The sequence below is a fragment of the Fukomys damarensis genome, unplaced genomic scaffold (assembly GCF_012274545.1).
Source record: "Fukomys damarensis isolate Sample0158 unplaced genomic scaffold, DMR_v1.0_HiC HiC_scaffold_12, whole genome shotgun sequence".
NCBI lineage: Eukaryota > Metazoa > Chordata > Mammalia > Rodentia > Bathyergidae > Fukomys > Fukomys damarensis.
Window position 1 is genome coordinate 9,623,332 of NW_022900924.1, and position 10,302 is coordinate 9,633,633.

Consider the following 10,302-nt stretch of genomic DNA (forward strand, 5'->3'; position numbering starts at 1 on the left):
GTGGCGCTGCCGCCTGCCTGAATGCCTCACAGACAAGCACAAGGACCCAAGTTCAATCCCTGCTCCAAAAAAAAAAATAAAAATAAAAGCAAGCCAGCCTTAGAGGCCTCATAGGTCCCTCTCTCAGGGAAAATACACTAATAGAGCAAACCACATAAGATTCTCAGTTCAGAAAGTGTCTTTCACAGAAGATAAACACTGCTTGTGCAAAAGTTCATTCAAATAAAGCAACAGAAAAGGAAACAGCCATTCTCTTTAGGAAAAAATATTTTAGCTGAGGCCAAGGCAGAAGACATTGCTCCTTTTTAAATTACTACGGCAGATACTTGGGCCAGGCAGAAACTACATATATGTATATGTAGGTAACAGATATTATATTATATATTATATGATACCTAATATATATTTTGTATATGCGTATATATTAAAAAGGCATATTCAAGACAAAAACAATATTTATATATGTTCTACAGACCAAGTTGAGAAGCTACTAAAATGACACAACAAGAAACTGAGCTCCAGTGAACATTAGATCAACATGAGTTACATCTTTTTAAAAAACATGTCTTAGCCAGGCATGGTAAAGCATATTTGTAGTCTCAACATTGAGGGAGAATGAGGTAGGAAGAGCACAACTTTCAGGCTCACCTGGGCAACACTTGGCAAGAACCTGTCTCAAAATAAAAATAAAAAGGGCTGGAGATGTAGCTCCATGGTATAGCAACTGTGGGTTGGTCTCTAGCACCACCAAAAAAGACAAAATTTATTTTTTTTCTGCAATCACATATAAAGAATACATATTCATCCCTGGAACACCCCCCCCAAAAAAGTACACACACACACACACACACACACATACACACACACACACACATACTCAATTTTGAAACTTTGAAAGAATCAAGTTGCCACTATCTACAGAACACCATTCCTTTAATAGTGTTTAATTTCCTTTTATGTATTTATTTTTTTGGTACCAGGGATCAAACTCGGGACCTTGCATTTGCGAGGCAGGCAGTGGAACCTCTTAGCTAAATTCCCAGCCCTTAATTTCCTTTTTGAGGACTTGTCACATATCTTATACAAAATATACTGTCTTGCTGGATGTAGTGGCACACGCCTATAACCCAGTACTCTGGGAAACTGAGGCAGAAGGACCACAAGTTTGAGCCCAACCCGGGCAATTTAGCAAGACTGTCTCAAAATAAAAAACAAAAAGGGAATCAGTTGTGGCGGTGCTTTTAATTAATCCTCTATTGTTGCACATTTAAAGGGCTTCTTTACTCAGCCATAAAGAGTGAGAGAATAGATTCATTCATAGGAAAATGGATACATATTGAAGATATACTCCTAAGTGAAATAAATAAGTCACACATGTGTAAATACCAAATAGTTTCCCTGGTGTGAATATTCTGCAACAATGCATAAGATTCTAATAAGATTACTGACATTTAGAAATTTGAAGAAAGGAGCTAAAGGTGTAGGGAAGGTGTGATACGTAGGGGAAGAACAAAAAGGGAAAAGAAAAAAATGTGAGAGAATGAAAAGATGAAAATAAAGTGTTTGTAGATGGGGAGGGGAGGAGGGGGTGAAGGGAGGGCAGAGGTAAGGGGAAAAAATGAGAATCAAGACTTGCCATGTAAAGGTACATGATCCCAACAATGAATGTAACTGTACTGTATCCCTAAAATGTACCAATAAACTCAATAAAATTAAAAAAAAAAAAATTAAAGGGCTTCTAATTTTTTGTTACTTTAATACTACTACCAGAAGCTTCTTTATAGAGACCTACATTATATCAAATTATCAAACTGAATTAGCTCAGCAGATATGATTATACAAGCCTTTTACACAACCTCAAGTCCTTCCCCACCATATATATAAATTAAGCCAGCTGTGGAGGCACATACCCATAATCCTAGCACTCTGGGAGGCTGAGGCAGATGAAGTGGACATTAGAACCCTGCCTGATCAACTTGGCCACATCCCGTCTCAAAATTTTAAAAGGGCCAGACTAGTAGCGCACACCAGAAATCCCAGCACTCGGGAGGCTGAGGCAGGAGGATTGCTGTGAGTTCGAGACCAACCTGAGCTACATAGTGAGTTCCAGGTCAGTCTTAACTACATAGTGAGACCCTGTCTCAAAAAAACAAAAAACAAAAAAAAATTTTTAAGGAGCTGGGGATGAAGTTCAGTGCAAGGCCCTGGATTCAATTCTAAAACTGAAAAATGTAAAAAGAAAGAAAAAAGAAGAAAGGAAGGAAGGGGGAGGGGAGAGAAGGGGGAAGGGAAAAGGATAAAGGGAAAAGGGAAAAGAAAGAAAATCTAGTTCATCACACTATTGCCAATACTGAGTTGAATACATTTTGTTCTACTGAAAGGTCTAAATGGCTTTTTTTTTTGGTACCGGGGATCAAACTCAGGACCCTTGCACTAGTGAAGCAGGCGGCAGAACCAATGAGCTAAATCTCTACATGATTTCGAATTTCAAATCTAAATTTCTCTGAGAACTAGAAACAAATGCTTTTTCACTCTGTTGACCCTTTGTATTTTTTATAAAGAGCCTGTTTGTATTCTTGGCCCCATTTTTTCTACTAGGGAGTGGAGCTGCATCCATTTTTTTTTTTTTTTGGTCCCAAATTGAAGAATCCTGACCAGCATACTCACCACACACCAAAATTTTCCCCTCTTTTTTTTTTTTTTTTTTTTTAAAGAAATACAGCCAAGTGTGGTGGGGCATGCTATAACCCCAGCATATAGGAGGCTGACCCAGGAGGACTGCTGCTAATTCAAGGCCAGCCTGGGATACATACCAAGACCTTGCCTCACATAAACAAAAGACAAAAGATTCAAAATAAAAATCTGAGAACTACAGAGCTACATAACTAAAAGGAGGTTCCCAAGTCACTCCATGTTATCTTATCAAAAACATCAAGTCTGATCAAGTCAATATGTATATTAATATAAAGCAAAAATTTAGCACTTGGGAGGCTGATGCAGGAGGATCACTGCAAGCTCAAGACTAGCCTGGGCTATATAGCAAAACCCTGTCTTTAAAAGCAAAAATGAACAAGGCCAGGGATTTAGCTCAGTGGCATCATGCCTTCCTTGCAACTGCAAGGTCCTGAGTTTGATCCCCCATGCTCAAAAAAAAAAAAAAAAAAAAAAAAGGCAAAAACAGGAGAACTTTCTTTTTTCTTTTATTTTTTTAAGGGATGAATCTACAGACTGGCCTTTAACTGTAGGTTCAAGCAATCCTCCTGCCTCAGCTTTCCAAGCAGCTGAGTCTGAAGACATGCAACACTGTACCTGGCTGAAATTAGCAAAGTTTCCATGAATTAATACATTAGGTTTATCTCAAACTTTCGTTTTGGTTTTGTTTTTTGGTACCAGGGATCAGAACTCAGGACTGTGTATTTACAAGGCAGGCACGGTGCCACTAAGCTAAATCCCCAGCCCTTGTGTTTCAATGTTTTTGAGATGTGGTCTCCCTACCACCTATCTTCCCACCCACACCCACAGCCCCACCCCTGTACTGAGGAGTGAAACCTAGGCTTTTGCATTGAGTTATGTAGTTCAGGAGGAACTGAATTAATGATATAGCCCAAGTTAACCTCAAACTTGCTGCAATCCTTGTCTCAGCCTCCCAAGTGCTGGGATTACAGGCACATACCAACATGCCCAGCTTAGTTCAGGCAATTCAGCAAAACCCTGTCTCAAAATAAAAACAGGTCAGTGACTGTAGCCCATGGTGAAGGTCGAGGTTCAATCCCCAGTACCGCCACACACACACAAAAATATATATATGTACACACATACTAATATATGCTTAGGATTGGTGTGGTGGCACACATACGTAATCCCAACACTCAGGAGGCTGATGCAGGTGGATCATGAGTTTGAGGCCACCCTCGGCTACATAGGGAGACTTTGTCTTGGGGGTAAAAATACACACATGTGTATATATAAAGATGTCTGGAAACATAACAAGCTGTGTACAAGTTACCTTGGGAAATGGAGCTCCTCGCATCCATCACTTCAGGGTTTTCCACCTGCCAGTTCACAAAAATCACCCAGATAAGATTTCAAGGTATTCCTGTCTTCAGTCCTCATGCTCTAAAATTCTGCCTTAAGTATGTAACATTACAATTGTATTCTGGTATTATCCAAGGAACTTTTTTCTTTGCAGTACTGGGTACTGTACCCAGGGCATTCACACTGAACTCTAGCTCCAGCCCATTTTTTTCATTTTTGAGACATTGTCCTGAGAAGTGGTCCAGGTGGGGCTTGGATTTTTTTCAACCCTTCTGCCTCAGCGTTCCAGAGGTCTTAATTACAGGCCTGTTCCACCTGCCTAAATTAAGTACTTACAGCCAGGTGTTCTGGCACATGCCTGTTATCCCAGGACCTGGGAGGCAAGGCTAAAGCAGAAGGATCACTCCAAATTCAAGGTTAGCCGGGAGTGGTGGTGCAAGCCTGTAATCCCAGCACTTAGGAGGCTGAAGCAGGAGGATCACTGAGTTCGAAACCAGCCTGGGCTACATAGTGAGTTCAGGTCAATCTCAACTACATAGCGAGACCCAGTGTCAAAAAAAACAAAAACAAAAACAAAAAAAAAAAAACAAATTCAAGGCTAAAGGGCCAGGGTTTTAGCTCAGTGGTTCTGCCGCCTGCCTTGTAAGCACAGGTCCTGAGTTCCATCCCCAGTACCAAAAACAAACAAACCAAATTTAAGGATAGCCTGAACAGCACAGTAAGAACTTGTCTAAAAATATAAGCAAACAACACTAAGTATTGTAGAAACTAGAAAAGATCATAGCTTATTTTAAATATAGCACACTAAACAAACTCAAGGAAAAGGAAATGTGACTTAAAAAACTAGACTCCAAATTTTGAAAGCAATCACCTCAATCAAAGGATGAAGAGATACCTATCAATCTCTAAACCCAACAAACATCTCCTGAGAGTGAAGCTATTAGTCACATAAGATGGCAGCAGCATAAACACAACAGATCACGGAAACACAGCTTGGCAAAATTCACTCCTACCAGTGACACTTAAATCAGTCAGGGGAGATGACCAGAGGTTAAAGTCAGAATTTGAAGCTGAGGGCCAGGGATTTAGCAGTGTCACCGTGCCTGCCTTGCAAGCACCAAGGTCCTGATTTTGATCAGTACCAAAAATAAAAAAAGAGAATTTGAAGCTGGTTGGATGGTTCATACCACCAGCCCTTGCAAGACTGAGGTAGGAGATGGCAACTTTAAGGCCAACCTGAGAAACTTAGCAAAACACTGTTTCAAAATAAAAAATAAAAGGGCTGGGGATTTAGCTCAGTGGTGCTGCTGCCTGTCTCACAAGCACATGGTCCTGAGTTTGATCCCTGTTACCAAAAAAATGAAAATCAAAATTAAAAAGAGCTGGGAATGTAGCTCAGTGGGAAGGCCCAGGCTTTAATTCTCAATACCAGAAAAATTAATACAATTAGAATGTGGACTGACAGTGTGGTTCAGTGTTGAGTGCTTATCTAGCATGCACAGGTCCTTATTTCAACCCCCAGCACTGTCGAAAAATTGAAAAAGAGGGCCAAGGATTTACTCAGTGGCACTGCGCCTGCCTCACAAGCAGAAGGTCGTGAGTTCTATCCCCAATACCAAAAAAAAAGTTGAAAAAGAAAAAATTAATTTAAAACTAAGCTTTTTATCTACACCTTCAGTCAGCATCAAACATGGTACCAGTGGTAGCAGTTAGTAAGTAAAGCTTCAGATCTCACAGATACAAAAAGATTACAAACACAGAGCCAGGCCAGCCGCATCCCTGCCGGGAAACCTTCCCAGTAGAGCACAGCAGGACAAGGCGGCCCTGCTGTCAGGATCCCCCACTAGGTATTGACTGTGTCGTGTGTTACACGTAAAACTTTGGATTGACAAGTTAGTATAACTGTGGATGGTTTCTGATTTTGTTTTTAATTCTGTGGATTTTGTTTAAACAATTCAGAAGTATATTTCTGATGCTAAGATACCAAGTGGTATCACAGTTATCTCTCTATTGAATGTGTACAACAGTCCCTTGAAGTTTATAACACTGACCTTGTATAGCTTCAAGTGCTAGAATTAAAATTCATCTGTCATGAAAAAACAAAACAAAGCAACAACAACAAAGAGAGGGCCAGGGATTTAGTTCAGTGGCACCAGTGCCTGCCTCGAAAATACAAGGTCCTGAGTTCAATTTGATACCAAAAGGGTGAAGAAGAAAAAAAAAAGATTTCAAATAAGAGGTTCGGGTTGTAGCTCGGGGTAAAACCCTTGCCTCATAAATGCAGTGGAGTCAGGAGGATTACAAGTTTGAATCCAGCCCGGGCCACTTAGTGACTCAGGGAGACCCTGTCCCATAATTTAAAAATGAAAGTAGATAGGAATGTAGCTCAGTGTAAAGTCCCTGAGTTCAACTTCCAGTACAAAAAAAAGAGGAACCTTGCTGGGGATGTAGCTGTGCAGTAGAGTCCTTATCTAGTGTGCACAAGGCCTGGGTTTGATCCCTAGCACCACAAAAACTCAAGAAAAGGTGAAGAAGAAAGGGCTTCTTGAGAGAGGCATCTCAGTTTGCACAGACTTAGGTAAAGCCAAATTCTACTTTGTATGGGCTTAAGAAAGTAACTGGCATTCAGCAAGAAGGCTGTTTTCATTTAACTTCTTCATAATGCTTACAAAACTGTTCTCTAATGGGCAGCAACTGCTGCTCATTTCTAAGGCAGATTACAGCAACTGACCACATTAAGAACTCACAATTTTAGCTACTAAAATCTATTTGTTTTCCACTTACTTATCTAAGACTATGAAGTCAGAATTCTCCAGTGAAAAGCTGGCTCTTATCTCTAAAACCAGGAAACAAGCAGCTGAAGGTCGAAGGTACTGTCCTACCTGGGACCCAGAGATAAAATTCAGAGTACCATTTTCGAGGTGTTTGTAGACAACTTGCCAGGATATATATGCAAATAACTTGAGGATAGAATTCATACCTCTATGATAGGAACAATGAGAAGACATTGGTTCTCAATCCTAGCTGCACATCAGTCACTTTTACAGTTTTAAAATTATGAACACCCAGGACCCAATGGCCCAACCCAGACTTCGTAAGAAGTGCCAGAAAAGCCCCCCCAAATCCTAATTTTTAAAAAAGTCCACAGAGCTGAGAACTGCCAAGAACTACTGTATAGATATATTCCAAAATGGATAAGACCATTAGTCAAATGGCTAAATTCCAGAACCCAGGATTTTTCAGTCAAAAATAAAAGACTTCGGCCAAATGAGTGTGGTGGCATGGGCCACATAGTAAGTTCAACGCCAGCCTGCACTGTAGTGAGACCCTGCCTCCCTGTCCCCCACCCCCGCCAAAAAAGAGAGACTTAATCCAGTGTCTTAGGTGTTCCGCATTTCCTAAATGGAAAGGTCTCTTCCAAGTAACAGCAGGCATACCTAGCCACCCATTCCCCATTATCAAATTAAGGGCCACAGTTTTTTACAGAAAAATACTTGCCACTGTCAACATTTCTAGCTCTAACAGGTGGCACAGCCAAGAGGTCAGAATACCAGCCAGGAAGTTTCCGCTGCTGATTCATGCTGTAATCACAAGCAAGTTGCTTACCCATCGTCCAGAGTGGTTAACAAGCACTTCCAGAGGGGCAACATATGGCCTTACTACAGAATCAACTGACAACAAATTGAATCCAGCTGAAATTAGTAATTCTGAATGAGAGGAAAAGAGAGGTGGTATCAGGAATGATGCATGTGCCAGTTAAGTTACCTGCCTGTTTTTTGTTGTTGTTTTTTGTTTGTTTTTGTTTTGTTTTTTGAGACAGGGTCTCGCTGTGTAGTTGAAACTGAACTGGAACTCACTATGTAGCCCAGATTGGTCTCAAACTCACAGGATCCTCCTGCCTCAGGCTCCCAAGTGCTGGGATTACAGGCGTGTGCTTGTTAAGAGAGATACTAATAAATGTTGCCCGAGACTGCACGACTACATGGATAAATCTCTAAGACTGGTTTTCTTGTCTGTAAATTAGGGCTAATACTCTACTATTCTTCCTCATAGAGTCATGAGGATTAAGAGAGAAAATGTCTGTGAAACACCTACTATAGTAGCTGACACAACGCTGCTATGGTTTAAAAACTTATCAATAAACTCAAATCATTCTGGTAGAGAGCACTCATTCGACTTCCAACATGTTAAGCCACACAATAAATCCAAACTTCAGTTAACAGACTCCCTAAATGCTTCTAACTTCTCTAAGTGGTTTTCCAAAAGGCTTCAAATCAATTCCAAAGCCATTAAAAGCACCATGTCTATTTAGAGGTCAGAGGCATTCAAGGCAGATTACCTAGTAACCCAGCTTCTGATACTGGAACAACAGGAAGCGTCAGGACAGTGCTTCACACCAGCAACCTCAAAATAACTGCTTCCTAATACCTGACCTTCCCTTAACCTCCATGACAGTACCATCTGTCCAGGGGGATGGGGCAAGAATGTGGTTCCTGGCCAGTGTCCACTGTCTGCCTATAAACTGCCAACCCTCTCTCTTGCCTCTTTTTACTTTCTCTTTCTCTGCTTTTTCTTTCCCCACCTCCTAAACCACCTCTCTCCTCTACGCTATATTCACAGGGCAATCACTATTGAACTGTTAAAGATAGAACGGTCTTAGTCCTACTGGAATAAAACTGTAGGAATACACCCTACCAAAGGAACATTCTGTAAAATGTCTAAAGTAATAAACCAAGGCAAAGAAACCTGTACGCCACTCTGGACAGAAAGATTAAGAAAATCCCAGTAACCAAGTTCACCTATTTCCTGTGTACAAATGAAGGAGAAATTTAAGCCAGCCACAGGAATATTTATTATTCATGTAGCTAGGAAGCAAATGACCTATAACGTACAGTTTACAGAAATCAGCTACCCTTCTCAAATAAAATGAAAAAAAAAAAAAAGGAGAGGGGGAAAAAGGAATTAAATATTTGAGCCAGACACGGTGGTACATGCCTGTAATCCCAGCACTCTGGAGGCTGAGACAGGAGGATCACCATGAGTTCAAAGACAGCCTGAACTACATAGCAAGACCTTTTCCCAAATATATATGTATTTTTTTAGTATTTAAAAACTTGTTCTTCCTAAAATGTACCAATAAACTAAAAGCAAAAACAAAAACAAAACTTGTTCCTGGGCTGGGGATTTTGCTCAGTGGTTCCAGCAGCTGCTTCGCAAGCGCAAGGACCCCCCCCTCAATAAATAACAAACAAAGTACCAATAACAAACAAACAAACTTTACTTGACAGAAGGCAGGCTGTTTTTTCACCTCTACTTTAAAATCAGTACTGAAGGCTGGGGATTTAGCACCATGCCTGCCTTGCAAGCACAAGGTCCTGAGTTTGATTCCTGGTATCAAAAATTTAAAAAATAAATAAATAAATAAAATCAGTACTGAAATTCAAAAAGTCTTCAACAATTTCTAGAAAGATTAAGTACATCAAGGGTTGAATCTGTTTTTTGGTTTGTTTTTTTCGTACCGGGGATCAAACTCAGGTCCTTGTGCTTGCGTGACAGGCAGCGGCACCACTGAGCTAAACGCCCAGCTCTGAATCTGTTTTTTAAGTACTATAGGAATCTTTTATGGAAGTATGCAGAACCTGAGCCTACTATTTAAATTACCAGGACTATCTATTTCAAAGCCATTATTCGGAGGTGCTGAATACCTGTTGCACTAGCATTGGTCTTAGTTGCAATTTTTTTCCTTTTATACTGCTTTTTGGTGGTTTTGTCTTGGTTTTCTGAGACAGAATCTCAGTATGTGACACAGGCAGGTTGGCCTCAAACTTGCAGCAATCCTCCCTTCCTTAGCCTTCCAAGTGCTACACTGTTTTTTTAAAATGGGGTCTTGCTATGTTGCATAGGCCGGCTTTGAACTCTCCATCCTCCTGCCTCCACCTTCCAAGTCAAAGAGATTTATTTACAGGTGCTGATTACCTGTCTGGCTGAAATGGTTTTTCTTTTTCTGAGACTGGGTCTCACTATGGTACCCAGGCTGGTCTTGAACTCCCAGGTTCAAATTATCCTCTCACCTTAAGCTCTCAAGCGTGAGACTTCAAGTAAGTACCACACTGGCCACAATGTTCTTTTTAATTTTATTTTATTGTTTGCAATTTTCTTAAGAAGGCAGAATTTGTGGCCAGGGATTTAGCTCAGCAGTTCGGTGGCCTGCCTTGCAAGCACAAGGACCCAAGTTCAATCCCCGGTACAAAAAAAAAAAAAAAAAAA

The 10,302-nt window shown here is 40.6% G+C and overlaps 1 protein-coding gene across 1 annotated transcript in view; it reads right to left on the minus strand.

Moving 5' to 3' along the window:
• Positions 1-10,302, minus strand: part of Rnf10 (ring finger protein 10) — a 41,986-nt gene that overhangs the window by 27,641 nt on the left and 4,043 nt on the right. The gene's annotated exons all lie outside the window — the stretch shown is intronic.